The sequence below is a fragment of the Schistocerca americana genome, chromosome 3 (assembly GCF_021461395.2).
Source record: "Schistocerca americana isolate TAMUIC-IGC-003095 chromosome 3, iqSchAmer2.1, whole genome shotgun sequence".
Lineage (NCBI taxonomy): Eukaryota > Metazoa > Arthropoda > Insecta > Orthoptera > Acrididae > Schistocerca > Schistocerca americana.
In genome coordinates, this window is record NC_060121.1 from 597,604,625 (window position 1) to 597,624,680 (window position 20,056).

Here is a 20,056-nt window from a genome sequence, read left to right on the forward strand (position 1 = left end):
CATGATCGGACAATGAGTGGAAACAAATAATGCAAGGGAACCCTCGGCTTGTTCGCTTCTGAATACTCTTTCACTGTTTTGCTAAGGTATTTTTGTTTGTTGACAGTGGAGATGCCGCTGTCTTGTCTTCTTTACGTCACTGTGGCTTATTATTGCGGCAGCACAAGCTAACAAAATATTACGACAAAATTTAAAATATGTTCTTGTGTCATCGTCTTGAATTCTTTCTAGCCAGTCTGCAAATTTACTATCGCGCACCGATTCTGCACGAAATTTCTGGGTATACTGTCCCTTTACTTTACATATGTTTAGCACTAAAACAACAGCAAGTCATTTAAGAAACACCACATTACCACCGGCACTACAGATATGCACTATACATGCAATTGCAGATTTGTTAATACTAGAGCACATAACAAAATGGGTTCATAACAATATGGCCACAAAACAACACGGAAACGAAGACAAAATACTGTGTATTATAAATGATTAGCTGGTGTAAATTTAAGAGCTACTAGACGTTAGCTACTGTTTGTAGAATGGATCAACTGATTTTAAAAAATAATTTTATCATAAACCTACCAAATCTTTTTAACATCCATAATAATTCACACCAGACAGTAGATGCAAAATCTGCACACTAGAGAGGTACTCAAAACCACCAAACTTAGTCGGAAAAATCACTAACTGCGCAATACTGATCCAGAGTCCAGTCCACAACCACCCACACCACACTGACCGAAGGCTCAACGAACTAATTCCAATCAAAAGTCACAAACTCGACTAATCGTGTTTGTATAAATTTCATTAAGTACAAACAAAAAATCAGAGGAACGCAGATCTCCTTGTCTACAAATGGTTCAAATGGCTCTGAGCACTAGGGGACTTAACATCTGTGGTCATCAGTCCCCTAGAACTTAGAACTACTGAAACCTAACTAACCTAAGGACATCACACACATCTATGCCCGAGGCAGGATTCTAACCTGCGACCGTAGTGGTCACGAGGTTCCAGACTGAAGCGCCTACAACCGCACGTCCACACCGACCGGCTCCTTGTCTATATTTCATTGTTTTTTTTTTTTTTTTTTTTTTAAGATCTGACAAATACAAACAAAAGCACGCCTTCATTACAATTAAAAAATACTTAAACAGCGCATTCTATTGTGTCTGATTCTACAAACCATGCAACAATGTCCAATGCGTACAGCGGTGCGGCGCGCGCATTCGCAAACCGCACAGTCATATCGGGCGGGCAGGTGGCGGTGGCAGTGGTGTGTGTATGCAACTGCGATTTGAAATCATACTACACCTACTTAGAATGGAACACGTAACAAGTGATGAAAATTGTACTGTAAGTAGTGTAGTACTAAGACAGTAGGATAATACCAGTTTAATTTGAGATTTGTTACAGGTGGACCCAGATGCTTTTGGTGGGAAGGGGGGTTGAGCCTCTTAGCCCCTCCCCCCCCTTGAATCCGCTACTGGGCTACAATGTTATCTCACCTCCTGCTAAACTACTGCTTATTTTTTATGTCTTTTGATTATCCTAAGTGTATGGTGATTTCACTGTATTCATGTGTGTATTTATTTTCTACCAGCCTTTTTCCCACAGCATGAAAAATGCCAAGGTTCCACATACGTTGCGCTCATCACTTCCTCCCACTTCACTATGTCCAACTCTTCTGTCCCCTCTCCTCATCTCTCTGTACACCTCATACTCTCCCCTCCCCAATCTTTCCATTTCCTCCCCCTCCCTGTCCATTTCTCCCTCGCCCCTCTCTGTCCATCTTCTCCTCCCCTTTCTGTTTATGTATTCCTCCTCCTCTCTCTCTCTCTCTCTCTCTCTCTCTCTCTCTCTCTCTCTCTGCCCAGCTCCTCCTGCCTGCCTCGCCCTATCCATCACCTCCTCTCCACTTATCCTATCCATCTCCTTCTTCTGCCTCTCCATGTCCACCTCTTCCACTCCCTGTGTCTGCATCCACATCATCACCCACCCATCTCTTTCCATTTCCTCCACTCCTCCTCCCCCTCACACTATTCATCTTCTCCTGCCTCATCTCTGCGCCCACCTTTCCCTCTGTCCACCTCCACCACCCCTCTCTCTCCCTGTCCATCTCCTCTTCCCTCCTCTCCATTTCCTCCTGGCCCCCTCTCCATATTGTGATGGCCCCTCTCCCCTTTTTGTTGTCGCTGTTGATGTTGAGCCGCTACTGCTACAGCTCGGTCGGTGGAATGGAGACGCGACGCGTGATGGTTGTCCCCGTCGGACAATGTGGAACAGCACCTGAAAATCTCTAAAGAAAACTGTTCCTCGGGTAACGTATGAAAGTCCGTTTGCGAGTCCGCACAGTCTTCTCCGTGATGCGAACTGCTGATTTTAATTGTCTATTATGGTTTTATGATAATTTGTTATGCCTCGTTAGTTATTTATTGCAATATTGAGTGAATAATTCATCACCGGCGTCATTTCACACCACTGAAGCAAGGAAAAATTCATTTGCGGTCAGTATCAGAATTGTTCACTACGGCACGACGCAAATCCAGAGATAATCTATAATGCTATCTTGCTTTCGAGCGTCGTGATATTATTTCGGCAATACACTCCTTTCAATGCTCAATGTTCATCTAGTCACTCGTTCAATTAAAAGCCGGCCGCAGTGGCCGAGCGATTTTGGGCGCTTCAGTCTGGAACCGCGCGACCGCTGCGTTCACAGGTTCGAATCCTGCCTAGGGCATGGATGTGTGTGATGTCCTTAGGTTGGTTAGGTTTAAGTAGTCCTAAGTTCTAGGGGACTGATGACCTCCGATGTTAAGTCCCATAATGCTCAGACCCATTTGAACCATTTTCAGTTAAAATGTTCACAGTTAATTAATTTTGATTATCAACTATCACACAGTTCAATTCATGATGGAGCCAACTAGTGAGATTTCCAATACTGATGAACAATTTTATTGTTCCTTCTTAGAAATTAGTTTATAATCATCACACCACACGCACACCGATGGATCAGATCAATTACGATTCTTTTCAGTTCGGTGGTCCTGACAATTATGACAACTGCCGATTGTAAACAATCGGCGTATTTGTGTTATCTTCGTACTTTCGTATTAATGTTTCCTACTCCAGGCTAAGCAGGTATTGCAGTCTTCGATACTATGTCCATTCTTCGTTGTAACTGTTAACTTTGATGAAGGATGAGTCCAACAATAATATCTCCAATAATTAAAGTTCATTAACTCGTCGTACACTATCAGAATATCACTTCAGTTCAAGTTCTCAAGTCAGAATAACTGAGAACAAATTCCGCTCATCTCTATCACACAATATTACTTTTTTTTTTAAAAGAAACAATCTCGTAGCGTTCCGTTTGTAGTTCTATAACAAACTGTGCTCTCTCTCGACTTGATAGCAAGCAAGCTAGCAAGCGACTAACTTTTCCATGATAGAGCATTGTAGACGCATTGAATTTCCTTTTCACCGCGTTTACAACTCACTTTCACAACAAATGTTATCTTTGATCGACATATTACTTTGGACTTAACTTTCGTCGTACTGATTGGCAGTTATTACTGAGATGTTTGATAGCTAATTAAAATAACCTTTCTTTCTTTTTACCTTTAGATCATGACATACTCAGTAATTATTGAAATTGGTGTTCATCAAAACTTAAAGGTGTTATATGATTGTCAAATTTGTCATACCTGTCAGGGTAACACTGTTCCCTACTTTAAATTATCGTGACATTCTTATTTGGGTTTTGCGGGTTTCTTGGGGTGTTACACTATCCATCTTCCTCTGCCTCCTTTCTCCATATCCATCCCCTCCTACTCCTTCTCTCTGTTCATCCCCTCCTCTATCATCTCAACCTTCTGCCAGATTGCCAAACCACATATTCCACATATTTAGCACATACAAAAAAGTCTATAAGGTGGGCCAATATGGACCAAATACATCACACCTGTCATACAGGGCAGGCTGCATGGGGACTGGAAAAACATTTTTCTGCCTCTGATGTGTAGGCTGCCCTGCAAAGCAGGTCGATAATGCTGGCCAACACTACTCCAACACAGCAAAACTGTCGCGCATGGCAGTCTACTTGTTGAGGCCTGGAAAAGCATTTCTTGCACCTGACATGTAGGGTGTGCTGCAAAGCAGGTCGATAAGGCAGGCTGATATTATTCCAAAACAACATGCCTGTCATGCAGGGCATCCTTTACGACAAGGGCCAAAAAACGCACATTGCTGCCTTTATGTTATTGGACCTAGGAGGTTTAAATCCCACAGTACTGATATTCATGAAGTTTGTGAGCCAAATTTGGTTGAAATTGATCTGGGGGATTGGGAGGGAATTGGGACATATGTACACATATGCTGCTTTACACACATATGTTGACTGTCAAACAGTCCCAGTAAGCTCTAGCACACTATATCCTCGTCAACACCCAGGAGACAAACATAATGAGAAGCTGATATGAAATAAAAACATTTAAAATATGATAGGCAGTGAAGTATTCATTTATAAAAGGAGCAAAATCAAATATCTCTCCGGATATTTCTCATTGTATGCAGATGTAGGATCTCGTGTTAGGCAATATGTTCCTAGTCGAAATTACTTCTACCTTGATGGACACAATCTGCTTGCTTTGTAACATTTGTTCAATGCAAGAGCAGAAACAGTATGCATTACAAGTTGCGATGTCCCACCCTGTTGTATCCTTATATGGATCAATTATCGCCTATGAATCATTGTGCTTGGCGATCGGACTCGTAATTATAATGGGCGGACACTCGCGTGCAGTAAGACCTCAGTGTGATATAAAAAATCGCTCTAAGCACTGCAGAGCTAAGCTCTTACCACACAATCATTAATTTTGAATAATTGGGACCGATATAGCAACTTGACAAGGAAACAAGTCATAACCACTTTGAAACAGCGACATACACTACATATGGACAATATGGATCCTACACATGTATTACTTTCGTTGCCGCAGCAAAAGACACTTTCATCAGTACAGAATAACTCTGTTTTAAACTGGAGACGCATAACACTGAAATGTTTAGTGAAAAGATCCTGCTAAGCCTTAAAGATGCATAGATACTGCGGTGGTGTTATTTGAAGTTTTTGTAACTAATAAGCATCTTTTTTTAACATTATCTTTACACAGAATTTACCAGGGACTGAAAATGAATTTTTACACTGATGGTTCCCTATAATTTTCAACGTGAAGAACTTTTTAGCTGATAGTACTTCAGTGCAACGTAACAAAAACACTTTCCTGCATTTTTATCGAAACATAAAGTTAGTTTGTCACACGCGATGAATCAGTAAAATATTATGTTCTTAACACCATAGTAATCATTTTTTTATAGTAATGAAAATGTGTACAATACCTTTTGCTGTCTTCTTCTGCAACTGCTTTTATTACGCTTGTCCAAGTAATAAAATAGCTGGTACTTTGAACACTATCTGATGCTTTGCTTAATATAGCAATAATAATTTTAAGCACTTTGGTAAGCCTACGTGTATCCAGCTTATGACATGAGAATGTTGCTGATTAAATATCACAGTATGTAAAAAGGACACACTAAAAATCTACTGAAATAACAACATTGTGAGAAGGCTTCTTGCTTTTAAATATGTCCGTCACTATGAAACAAAAAGAACACACTAAACTTCACCATAGAAAAAAATTCTTCAGTACTTTTTTGGCGTTCAGCAAGTATTACAGCCGCTGACGAGATTTTGCTACCGATAGATGGTTTAGCAGCTTTTACGCAGTGGTTTCCAAGTCGTAATTCCCATCGTAATGTTTGGCCAGTAATGCTGCAACATAATGTCTGCCTCCTTCACAGCAAACAACGACTTCCCACTAGCCTGCATAACATCATTGCTACTTCTGTTTGATTGACAAGTAGCTGCTTAATACAGTAGACTTATGTGTAGCAATAATTTTCCGTCCATTCTAGGCCGTTTAACAATGATTGTGCTCCTTTTAATCACCATACAATACAGTAAGGGGACAACGCACCACACGCTACGTCACAACCCTTCCGACTCACAAAGTGAACTGTTCTGGAACTTTTCGTCGCAACGTTTCTCCTTTCTTATCCTTCCGTGGGGAAGTCTCTTTAGATTTTAACTTAAGTCTGAAGCCATGACTCGTTACAACTTTAATTACAGAGGTTCATAATACGGTACTTTTAAAACTAAGATCTACTTAACAATACACAGAGGTTAATACAAACGAAACGTTACTTACAGCTATACATTTAAAACACAGTTACAGATTCTTAGTTGCGAACTTCGCAGGATGGTGGCAGAACCTTAGCGGCAATCTTCCATACTTTACATTGTTGCCATTAGACGGCATATGTGCCCTCAGTGCTACATCATCTCACTGCTTACTTTATGGAGGTTTTTATAACTGCTCTGTTACTCATCGTATTTTTTAAATTATGGCAAAGAATAACGAAATAATTTCTTCGAAATGAAATGGAACAATTCCTACACTGTGTGACGTACTTGTGTCGTTACAAAGTGCAGCGATATGTGCAGCTGCGACTACTAGACAACGGATACAAATAAACACCAAAGTATGCACCTTTCTCTTTGAAAGAAATATAAGATAAGCTTGCTTTTCTATTACTACCCAGTTAATTCATAAAATATATTGATGTTCAAAAATAGGAATTTGGTTACAAAAGAGATAGCATAGATAACACATGAATGGCCCGTTCTTGAATACTAGTTTAGTGTATATAACCAAATAAGGTCAGAGTGAGGTGAGGCGTCGAGGATATACCGAAAATGACATTATGAATGATCACAGGCTTGTCTCATTGGCAAGAAGGTTTAACATAAATGCTGAAATATCTGAACTGGCAGTCATTCGAATAAAGATTCTGTTCATTTCTCGTGGAAATGGCAAGAAAACCGCAGGAACCGTATACAGCGCGCGGTGGATGTGTTCCGTAGAAATCGTACAGATAAAATCAAGTCAACAGTAGCTTACAAGGTGGTGAGTACTGTTCCGACGCTATATCCTTGAAAGGAAAAGAAAGAAGCCTTATCGTGTTACAGTAAAAAAGAATCTTCTCCCGCTTACTTCTCCGTGATTCGTAAAGTATTTGAAATTATTTTGGCTTTACTATGTTTTTATTACTAGATAACATCTGTTCTGTAGGACGGAAGTATCCAAGGGAGTGTCGGTACTAATAGTTACTACTGAATAAAAAATTGGGAAGCGACTCAATGAATTCTTTCAGATGCTTCGGTTGTACCGTCAAATAACCAAATAAAATAGTGAAACATAGACATGAGTATTTTTGTAAATAATATTTAAGCTTATAAATATTTAGTTCAGTATGAAAAATATCCTTTTCACTAAAGAACAGTAGAATAGTATACATACTCTTTGGATTATCTGTAGCCCTATCTCTGCTTACTATATGTAAAACATCTTTGGCACTACTACTTATTGTACGTTGGCTGTTATCAACATGTGCTGTGCATTGTAAATTATCTGAGTGGTGTTTAACATGTATAAGTTTCTGGGTATGTGAACATCAAGAAAACCACAAGTACACAGGTTTTTACAAAATTGGAGTGTATACAAAGATTCATTATTAACAGCAAAATTTCGCATATTTGTATGTTACAGTAAAGGTGACAGAATAGTGCAGCAACTCACACATCGAAAACAGAATGCGTAAATACCATAAAACACGAAAAATGCAGGAATTACTTCCGAAACGGGTTGTGCAAGAAATAAATAAAAGAAAAAGCAAAAGAGCCTAAGAAAATTTTGTACAATCAAGTAAGAGGTAAAAACACTGTAGAAAATATGTTCAAGAAATCTAACGGGGAACCAATTTCAATAATAAGTGAACATTTGACAAATCCATTTAACGGTATAGTACAAAATATGTTAATGCTTATAACATACCGTTAAAAATGTAAAAAGCTGTGAATACGCATTGGAAAGTATCAATAGCTATAATCGTGCAATGATGTACATTTGTAAAGATCAAGACAATGACAGTACGTAGTTTGAAAACATCACCGTGAGAAAGCCAGGGTGTAGACCTGTCCCACGAATTTTAAAGCAGAAATCTTAAAAAGCTTATATCTACAGCCAAGTGAATTTTCAAGTTATAGAGATATCAATGTAATGAAGTTAAAATTACAAGGCTGGGACGCTGTATTACATCGTTAGCTGGCAACATGCCTTATTTAGGAGGCAAATCCTACGTAACTTACAAGAATTCAGAAATGAAATCCAAGGAGATTGTATCTAAGTCCAAATAATTTTAAAAATTGTAAAAATAGCAGGGAAATGAAGTTAAAAATTACGAGATAGGGAAGCTGCCTTGTATATCTAACTAGCAAAGTGCCATATGTAAAAGAAAGATCATACGTGAGAGTCAAATGATAAAAGACATCAGAGTACAACGTATCGCTAAAAATATGAATCTCGGAGGATGATAGTATAATGAAGGAAAATGACCAGTCACATAAGTAAAAGTTGCATCAAAAAGTCATTATTTACCTATGTTTAGTTGTATTACAATGAGAACAGGATATGCAATGATTCAAAAAATTGTCAGCTTTCCCATAGCTGTAAACATACAAACCAAAGAGTCCATAGTAGTTTAATAAATAAAGCTATGTGAGAAACACCACACCCTGCCTTAGAAAAGAATGATTTTGCTTGGCGTATGGTAGTCATCTTTATAAAATGTGCACATTTTAGAATAGAAGGAAATACAGCACTAGCCCACCAATCTGACAAGACATTTCAAAACTAACTGAATTATGCAAGGGCTCCTAATGGGTGACCAACGTACTCAAGATGGGCTATAGGTGGCGAGGGTACCCTTGCATTTACAATGAATGGCACAATAAATTATATCGTATGTGTGCTGCAAAAGGACATAGTAATGACGATTAAGAATAAAGGTAATGTTAAACTTATACCTTATATAATAACATAAGGGAATAATTATAAGAAACGGCCATAGACCGAATCGTAATTAATAAAATGTAGGTGTCTATAAAAATAGGACACCCAGATAATCATAAGACTGTAAATAGCATGGACTAGAATGTTATTCTTCATGTAAATTTTATAATGAAACGTAATGATGTCCGTCGTGATGAGGCGACAGCTGATGGTGACGGGCTTGAAGCTGCAGGAATTCCGCTGGCAGCACTGAAGGCAGGAGCAGAAATGCGGATGGCGACAGTGTTCTCACAGCGCAGGCTGGAAGATGTGCGGTCGCTGACTAGTAACGACTTTTTGATCGCCCATTTTAGAAATTAAAGGCAGTTCCTCTGCAAGTGGTATAGTTGGGTGGTTCTCGAATTTGAGGTAGAAGGGGCCGTACCGCGTCCAGTAGGATCATATCAAGTAAAAGTACAGCGTACTCCAGACCGACCTTATTGTTGATAAGTGCCTTACTATTTAATTTATGCGTGCCAAGAGAACCGTTCGACCACTCTTGTAACTAAAGTGGTGTTTTTATTTTCGTTCTTGGGGTTCCTTTCAGCTCCGAAAAGGGAATAATACTAACAAGACCTTCTATTCAAAGGCCATCTAGACATTAAGACTGCAAACGCGGTGCCGTTATAACAACGCCCCACCCGATACGGAATCGGGTCACAGAATTTCTATAATTTAATAATCTGGAAGATAGTAGGCTGACGCTGGCGGGCGAGCGTGAACGCGAATGTTTTAGTTACACGCTCTGCGGCGGCAATTTCGGCCGTTCGCGAATGGCAGTTTGGGGAGCGGGCAGCAGGCGCAGATTGCAGGTTGCGCGGCAGGGCGGCGGCGGCGCGGGAGTCGACAGCGGCGGCCCGCAAAGTAGAGGGTGGCTTTAACTCGCCCTAAATGCGAGCCACCGAAAATGGAGGGCTGCGGCCACCCCGGACCCGGGCGCCAGACAGGCGTACGCTAACGGCGGCCTCGTTCCGCGCAGGCGGGCAGCGGGCACGCCGAATTAGCGGCTGGCGCCCCGTCTGAGTGATACTTATTAGGCCCGGCTCCTTGAGTGCTCGGCCAGACAGAGGCCTCGTAATAGCCGGCTGCTGCTGATCCTCTCCATCCGCTTTCTTTTTTATTTTCTACAGCAGGATACTTCGGGATATTCCGGCGAACCTTTCGGGCTTCGCACTTCCCCAGACGTTCAGTACGTTCAAACTACCTAGAGACGCTGCCGCATGCGGGATGTCTCTGGCAGGAACTATTCTAAGTAAAAGCTGTAAATCCTCACTTTGTGTAAATTAATCATGAATGTAACAAAAGATAGAGTGCTACTTACCGTAAAGACGACATGTTAAGTGATATTTGAGAAGTTCGGTCTCAACTTCCTAATTCGCTGCTGTAAGGCATCGGATTTGTGGCGGTGCGCATATATGTACGCTACTGGCCATTAAAATTGCTACACCACGAAGATGATGTGCTACAGAAACGAAATTTAACCGTCAGGAAGAATATGCTGTGATATGCAAATGATTTGCTTTCCATAGCATTCACACAGGATTGGCGCCCGTGGCGACACTTACAACGTGCTGACATGAGGAAAGTTTCCAACTGATTTCTCATACACAAACAGCAGTTGACCGGCGCTGCCTGGTGAAACGTTGTTGTGATGCCTCGTGTAAGGAGGAGAAATGCGTACCATCACGTTTCCGACTTTGATAAAGGTCGGATCGTAGCCTATCGCGATTGCGGTTTATCGTATTGCGACATTGCTGCTCGCGTTGGTTGAGATTCAATGGCTGTTAGCAGAATATGGAATCGGTGGGTTCAGGAGGGTAATACGGAACGCCGTGCTGGATCCCAACGGCCTCGTGTCACTAACAATCGAGATGACAGACATCTTATCCGCATGGCTGTAACGGATCGTGCAGCCACGTCTCAATCCCTGAGTCAACAGATGGGGACGTTTGCAAGACAACTACCATCTGCACGAACAGTTCGGTGACATTTGCAGCAGCATGGACTATCAGCTCGGAGACCATGGTTGCGGTTACCCTTGACGCTGCATCACAGACAGGAGCGCCTGCGACGGTGTACTCAACGACGAACCTGGGTGCACGAATGGAAAAATGTCATTTTTTCGGATGAATCCAGGTTCTGTTTACAACATCACGATGGTCGCGTCTGTGTTTGTCGACATCGCGGTGAACGCACATTGGAAGCGTGTATTCGTCATCGCCATACTGGCGTATCACACGGCTTGATGGTATGGGGTGCCATTGGTTACACGTCTCGGTCACCTCTTGTTCGCATTGAGGGCACTTTGAACAGTGGACGTTTCATTTCAGATGTGTTACGACCCGTGGCTCTACCCTTCATTCGATCCCTGCGAAACCCTACATTTCAGCAGGATAATGCACGACCGCATGTTGCAGGTCCTGTACGGGCCTTTCTGGATACAGATAATGTGTCTACTCCTGCCCTGGCCAGCACATTCTCCAGATCTCGCACCAATTGAAAACGTCTGGTCAATGGTGGCCGAGCAACTGGCTCGTCACAATACGCCAGTCACTACTCCTGATGAACTGTGGTATCGTGTTGAAGCTGCATGGGCAGCTGTACCTTTACACGCCATCCAAGCTCTGTTTGACTCAATGCCCTGGCGTATCAAGGCCGTTGTCACGGCCAGAGGTGGTTGTTGTGGGTACTGATGTCTCAGGATGTATGCACCTAAATTGCGTGAAAATGTAATCATATGTCAGTTCTAGCATAATATATTTGTCCAATGAAAACCCGTTTATCATCTGCATTTCTTCTTGCTGTAGCAATTTTAATGGCCAGTAGTGTATTAAGTGCACTCATTTCATGTGCCACTCCCTGCATGTGCTACTACTGAAGGGCAAAATTTCGTTTATTGTCTTACTGGGTGTTTATATTACCAAGTTTAAGTGTTTATTTCATTTTTTCCTTTTTTTTGTAAGGGTGACGCCTCTTTATCTTAATTATTGTCTCTCCGTCAGTGAGAACTTTATTTTGCATTTCTTACTACTATCTTACACGTGGCTGTAATGTTATTCAAAAGGTTATGCTCTATCTGCTGTTCGGCAGAGTTTCGTTAGCCAACCGAACACTTTTGCTTGGGGTTACTTATTTGCGTGGCGGTTACTTCTTTACCGTTTGCCCAAGTGGTGCGAGTTTGATACAATCTGTAATCTTCAGTCTAACTTCCTACTCGGTAACTGTATTCGGAACTGTGTTCAGATTTTGGCCACATTACATGTTTCATTGATTTTACTCCGTTAACTCACTGAAAAATTCTTTACTTGTTTTTCTTGTTGCTATAATTTTGACTGTAAAGCGGTGGCGTTCGGGCGCCTGGGCCAATTTCTGCACTAAATTCTGTATTACTCTGTTAATTAGGGTATTGTCTGCCTGGCTGATAGTTCACGCCCAACATCCGAAAGCCGACTACGCCTTGCCAAGGCAGGGTTGAATAGCAGTCAGTGTATTTATTTCTATCTTAATCACTGCTTGCCTACTGCAGCTCTTCTTTTAATTTTGATATTTATGGCTCATGTAAGTTGTTGAAGTGTTATCCGGCTAATTTGTCAGTTGAGAAATGACTTGCTTCATTTAATTAAACGTCTTTATGGAAGTGTGATTCAGCCAACTGAATGGTTATTAATCTTACTCCTTGTCTGCACCGTTGGTTAAAGAACAGGCCAAACATTAAGAGATTTAAGATCTGTTAATATCTTGAAGGTTCTCACTGACTATTTGTACATTTAAGGTTGCAAAATTTAACATTCATTTTCTGTGAATATGTCTCTTGCGTAACTTGCGCACCTTCACTATAAGGCTTTACGATAATTTTTTCCTCTGTTGCTTACTTGCCTGGTATGCCATTTTGGATTGTAAATCTTAAAGTTTCTTTCGAGAAAGATTTTTTGGGTCTCTTATTGTAATGGCATAGTTTTTATTATTGTGTTCCATCTGTTTTCTATTATTCAATCTGGTACAGTTTTATGATTGTAAATTATTCTGTTTCTTAGCAGGCTATACCACTAGAGCTGTTTTCCCAATAGATGTTTAATACGTCGAAATTAGGGTGATCTGTTAAAATAACGAGAAAATTCACAACACGAATGATGTTCAGTCCCAGTTTAGTCCAGTCCTTGCTACCAATGACAACATGACGGAGATATTGCGTATCACAATGTGTAAGGTGGTTATAATTTCACACATTACAAGCACTCATCTACATACTGTGCCGTGATTTACAACCGGAATTAGGTATCATTTGATAGAATCTACATCGCCTATATGAATATTTAAAGAAGACTGATATTGTCATTTACACCTTGTAAACAGTTGTTAACGCTTATTGCGTGAAAGGTGATGGAATGTCTTTATTATTAAAACGGCGTAATGAATGATTGTCTATACTAGCAGAGGTTGGAACGCCATTGGAAATGAAACGGCAGGCGTAACTCAGGTTCTGGGTGGAAAAGCCCGCATAGGTGTGTTGGTCCTGCTTAACAGAGGAAGTTGCCCTAGCCGAATGGTCGGGACACCTGAGCGCTGAAGCACAATGGAGTGGCAGCTGGCAGGTTTTGCAGCTAGGCCGGAAGGATAACCGGAAACTCTGAAAATCTTGGACGCAGCAGAAAGGAACAAGGAAGCGTTACTTCGGAAATCACGCAGGCTGGGTTATTTCTAAGGATTTCTACTCTGAGAAGAGTGACATTGTATGAATTCCTAATTAACGGGATAGGTATTTCCTCGAAAACTTTCCGCGCTGGACGACAAACAACTAAAATATGATTGGTCGGCGTTCGGAAGAATCTGTAGAGAGGGAGAATATTCCGTGGTTTCGAGAATATGATTCGCCTTCCGCAGTTAAAAGGGTGGGGAGCCGAGCTTTGCCGGGAGGCCAGTGGTGGAGAGAATTGGTCTTCTGTTTTGAGCGCCCGTGTTTGACGGTCGCTCAGTATCAACTTTTGTTGGTACAGACGGACTTTCTGTCATTGGTCTCAGGAAATTTTATAGTTAGAATGGTTAGGCACTGTACTGTTGCGAACTTATACAATTCTGGACTTCGCCTCCGGGTAGGGAGTCGTCGTTGAGTTCGCAAGGTCCAGTGATTGAGAGCACTTCTTCTGTCTATACTTACGTAGAGGCGTTATCTGAATTCCGTCTTTGTGGCTGGGAGTACGCGTTTCTTGTCTGTATAACACAGAGAGGAGAAGATACTATTATACTGTACTAGTCAGGGGACCTCCTTCTACCGTCCTAGTGTTTGAATGAGTTTATTTTGTGGCTGGAGTTCTTTCATCGTCTCAGACGTGTACAGGAACCATCACTCCGACACACCTAACGCAGTACACAGCTGTAATCACGTATGTTTTATTTCCATTGAGGTTGCACACTACTGTAGGTCTTCTGTGAAGGTAGTGTCTTCTAGTGTTTGGTACGTAGATGATGTCAGTCATGTCGCGTTATTGATATTAGATAGGCATAAAAAGGAGCAGATTTGGGCAATTGATCTGTAACATCAGTTAGGGAATATAAACATTTGTAATATAAAGGGGTTTGTAATCTACAATAAATGTATAACTAGGAACAACATTTATCATTTAGTAGTTACTAGTTCCCTTAACCATTCGTTTATCTTTAGGCTGTAATTTATATGTTAAAGAGCAAGAAGGAGGAAATAATATCACAACTAAGAGATCCTAAGATCTGCTTCAGGGGGTAGTCAGACAGGGCCAAATCTTGAGTTTCACGTTCAGTATTTTCCGTTGCGCACATTTATTTTACACTGGCCTGAAGTAGCATCTTGGATGTGGCGACCCTGCCAAAATCCTACTTAGAGTCTTCTAATAGTAGTCATAAAGTGGTTTGAAACCTCGGAAATTTTCACAATATTTGTTTCCCATTTATAATGTTTAGGTGTTATTGGTAGTGATCACCAGCTTGCATGTATTGTTTGAAGTGGTAAAGTCTCATGATAACATTAAAAATCAATATTTGTGTATTTTATTATATTTCTTTTCAGAGGTTTTGCTCTTCAGCCCACTGGGTGCAATTTAATGATATTTATGTTATGTCAATTGTGGTCGTATTTTGTTTGTATTGTAACGACACTGTTCGTTCACGACGTTGCTATTAGTTTAGCTTCTTTGTTGTAGATATTTTATGTTACATGCACGTTACATAATAAATATGGGTAGTGTAGATTGTGTACCTTTAAGAGAGTGTTGTTATCAGGAATCAGTCCATGTCAACTAGAGCGAAAACGCGCTTAGTAGCACAACAGAGCGCTAATTATAACAATACAGAATTGCAGATACACGGGGAAGTAAAGAATGCCCATGGGATGAGAAAGAGTTAGCTATGTTTGCAGCACAAGGCAGTGGTGAGGGCAATCTGATAGCAAAGATGAGGAACAGAAATACACTGAGGCAATCGTAAAGATACGGGACAATAATACAGGGAGTCCAAGTGAACGCGGAACAACAAAGAATCGTGGTTGATCGCCGTAAGTGATATCGTCACGAAATGGAAAGGGAAAAGGGGAAAAGATCACCTAAGAGTAGAGGAAGTGGAAGTCACAACAGAAGATTTAGATATCACAGGTGTGTTGGACATCTTTGCATACCTAAAAGTAATGGGAAGTGAAATGGGAAATAAAATTTAGTAGGTCAGCTCAGAAATGAGAAATAATATTCAAAATGTCAGCTATGAATTGGGAAGCCAAATAAAAAAGGGGATTGATGAAGTACGCTCTGAAATGGGAAGTAAAATTCAGAATGTCAGCTCTGAATTGGCAAGCCAAATAAAAAAGGGAAATGATGAAGTACGCTCTGAAATGGGAAGTAAAATTGAAAATCGAGATTCACTCGGTAAAACATGAAACGAGGGAAGTGAAAAATGAGGTGACGCTGCGAACAAAACTAGAACGAGAGACTGCGGAGGTCAGAAGAACCGCGAACGAGGCGCGATTACCAGCGAGGGGTGCTAAGCGGATTGCTCTTGAACCATTACAAAACACGGAAAATACGACTAAGATATGTAGAGGTGCATTAACGAAGTTGCAGAGGCGCTTGAAACAAGTAGCAACAAAGTAGCAACAAAATACAGAAACTCGCCAAATATGGCATTGACCGCGGAGCTCTCACAATTTAAACAAAACATAGAAAGCGAAATTAAACAGTTATCTCAGGAAGTGAGATTGCAATCTATTCAAAAATCACATCTCAGAAAAGAAATAGTAGGCGATTTGGAAATAAAGGAAACCGAAAGAGCCATTCCAGCTCAGCACGATCATGTCCATGCCCAGACGATACTTGAATGTGTTCGAATGTAGGAGTTGCCCGTCAACTACAAACTGAAAGCGTATCAGAGCAACGAAACATCGCTAGAGATATCCCCCCCCCCCCACCCCGTCTACACAGGGCACGACTGAGTTGGAAAATGCGAATACGGAGAACAGCAATGAGATATTTCATATGTTACCCGATAATACGGACCAGGGGACATTTTTCCAGTGATGAAAATGCAACAGGGAGTAGAAGAGAGAATGCACAAAGACCGGAAACGTTAGCGCCGAGTGAGAATGTGGTAGCCAGAGCGGGATGAAATTCTAATGAAATTTTCGGCTTTAAGCATTTTATCTCTGTATGAAAATTCCAGCGTGTTTTACACCCAAAAACTTTTATTGGACAATTTGATTTATCATTACCTACTCACTGGCCTCTGATGTACAAACTGGACTTCGTATGTTCACATACCGATGGAACATTGGCTGAATGCATTCGAAACATTGCCTGTTGGAAAACATCATACTCCCTGAAACGCTGTTCATGAATGGCAGCACATTAGCTCGAATCACCAGGTTGAAGCACAAATTTCCAGTCAGGGTGCGCGGTATCACCACTAGCGCTCCTGCTGTCATATGAAATCGCACCCCAGACCATAGCTCCAGATGTACACCCAGTGTGAGTACCACGCAGACAGGCTGGTTGCAGGCTCTCAACTAGCCTCCTTGTAACCAACACACGGCAATCACTGTCAGCGGGGCATAACCAGATTTCATCAGATAATGCAACATACCTCCTCCCTGCCCTCCAATCAGATCTCAGACCACTGAAGTCGCAAAAGGCGCTGGTTTGGGGTCAGTGGAATGCACACTACAGGTCGTCTGGCTCGGAGCTGTCCTTAAAGTAAGCGATTTGTCACAGTTCGTCGTTTCACTGAGGTTCCAACTGCTGCTCCAATAGCTGCCGCAGGCGCAGTTCGATGCGCCACAGCCATACGCCGAACACGATGGCCTTCCCACTTGGTTGTGCCTCGTGCTCGTCTAAAGTCCGGTCTTCTTGCGGCCGTACTCGATCGTGACCACCGCCGCCAGCAGTCATTTACAATGGCTACATTTCTGTCATGTGTTTCTCCAATATCGCAGAGGGAACATCCAGATTCTCGTGCTCCTATTAAACGACCGCATTCAAACTCCACTGAGTATTTGCCTCCTGAAGGGCATTCTTGATTAACATTAACTCATCACGTCTAATCTCAAAGGTAACTGTAGCTCACCACCGTTACAACATGTACTTAAAGCAAACCTGATTCCCATCCTCATTGTGACACTACCAGCGCCGCTCTTATGCAGCAGGCACATAATTTGAATAGATATATTCTTTCAGATTTAGAAACTGGGTGTTGCACAGAATAATAACATTTCTGTGGTGACCATTACGGTTACTGAAAATGATGACCGTTTTCCATAGAAGTGAGACATTAAATATTTTGTGTCAAATTTGTCATGAGATATCGGTTTCAGGTAAGTTAGAACAAAATCATAAAATGACAATAACAACTTACTCTGTTTTTGTGAGATAAGCAAGTGTTTGACGCTGCCGCGAGCACGTCAGCAGCAGTTACCAGTCAAAGAAATGAGTGACTAGACTGTAGATCACACCATACTCAATCTACCGACGAGGTCGACTGGATAATGGCGACTACGACCATACACTTCAGAGGTGAGAGGCAACAGCAGTCTATTTCCCTATTTCCCAAGTTATCCAGTTTAGACAGAAGGCTAGCGAAAGATATTTCAGTCGACAGGGAACATTGTCTCTGGCAGACGACGTAGACTTGGCACGAAACATGTGGATGATATCCTGACACTCCATGGCAATTAGAACGCTGTGTGTGTGTGTGTGTGTGTGTGTGTGTGTGTGTGTGTGGTCTTCAGTCCAGAGACTGGTTTGATGCAGCTCTCCATGCTACTCTATCCTGTGCAAGCTTCTTCATCTCCCACTACCTACCGCAACCTACATCCTTCTGAATATGTTTAGTGTATTCATTTCCTGGTCTCCCTCTACGATTTTTTCCCTCCACGCTGCCCTCCAATACTGAGTTGGTGATCCCTTGATACCTCAGAATATGCCCTACCAACCGATCCCTAGACAAGTTGCGCCACAGATTTCTCTTCTCTCCAATTCTGTTCAGTACCTCCTCATTAGTTATGTGATCTACCCATCTAATCTTCAGCATTCTTCTGTAGCACCACATTTCGAAAGCTACTGTTCTCTTCTTGTCCAAACTATTTATCGTCCACGTTTCACTTCCATACAAATACTTTCAGAAACGACTTCCTGACACTTGAATCTATACTTGATGTTAACAAATTTTTCTTCTACAGAAACGCTTTCCTTGCCATCGCTAGTCTACGTTTTATATCCTCTCTACTTCGACCATCATCAGTTGTTTTGCTCCCCAAATAGCAAAACTCATTTACTACTTTAAGCGTCTCATTTCCTAATCTAATTCCCGCAACATCACCCGATTTAATTCGACTGCATTCCATTATCCTCGTTTTTCTTTTGTTGATGTTCATCTTATATCCTCCTTTCAAGACACTGTCCATTCCGTTTAGCTGCTCTTCCAGGTCCTTTGCTGTCTCTGACAGAATTACAATGTCATTGGCGAACCTCAAAGTTTTTATTTCTTCTCCATGGATTTTAATTCCTAGTCCGAATTTTTCTTTTGTTTCCTTTACTGCTTGCTCAATATACAGATTGCATAACATCGGGGATAGGCTACAACCTTGCCTCAGTCCCTTCCCAACCACTGCTTCCCCTTTAATGCCCCTCGACTCTTATAACTGCCACCTGGTTTCTGTACAAATTGTAAATAGCCTTTCGCTCCCTGTATTTGATCCCTGCCACCTTCAGAATTTGAAAGAGAGTATTCCAGTCAATATTGTCAAAAGCTTTCTCTACGTCTACAAATGCTAGAAAAGTAGGTTTGCTTTTCCTTAATCTATTTTCTAAGATAAGTCGTAGGGTCAGTATTGCCTCACGTGTTCCAACATTTCTCCGGAATTCAAACTGATCTTCTCCGAGGTCGGCTTCTACGTTTTACCATTCGTCTGTAAAGAATTCGTGTTAGTATTTTGCAGCCGTGGCTTATTAAACTGATAGTTCGGTGATTTTCACATCTGTCAACTACCTGCTTTCTTTGGGATTGGAATTATTATATTTTTCTTGAAGTCTGACGGTATTTCGCCTGTATGATACATCTTGCTCACTAGATGGTAGAGTTTTGTTAGGCCTGGCTCTCCCAAGGCTGTCAGTAGTTCTAATGGGCCTTGTTTCGACTAAGGTATTTCAGTGCTCTGTCAAACTCTTCACGCAGTATCATATCTCCCATTTCATCTCCCTCTACATTCGCTTCCATTTCTATAATATTCTCCTCTAGAATATCGCCCTTGTATAGACCCTCTATATACTCCTTCCACCTTTCTCGCTAACAAAGAATAATTAAGAGACAATTTTGTTCCTGTTAGATTTATAATGTATTAGCTGGTAAAATTGATATGTTTAATTTTTAATCAATAAAGCAAATGGTTTTATAAAAAAAGCAGCGATGCGATTTTTTATTCAGAGGCCGGCCATCACTAGAAAAGGTGATAGTTTCTTAGTTTTCTTGTGAAACGTTACTGTTTCCATATTTTCATTATCATTTAAAGCAAATTAGTTTTTCATATTGACTATAATGAC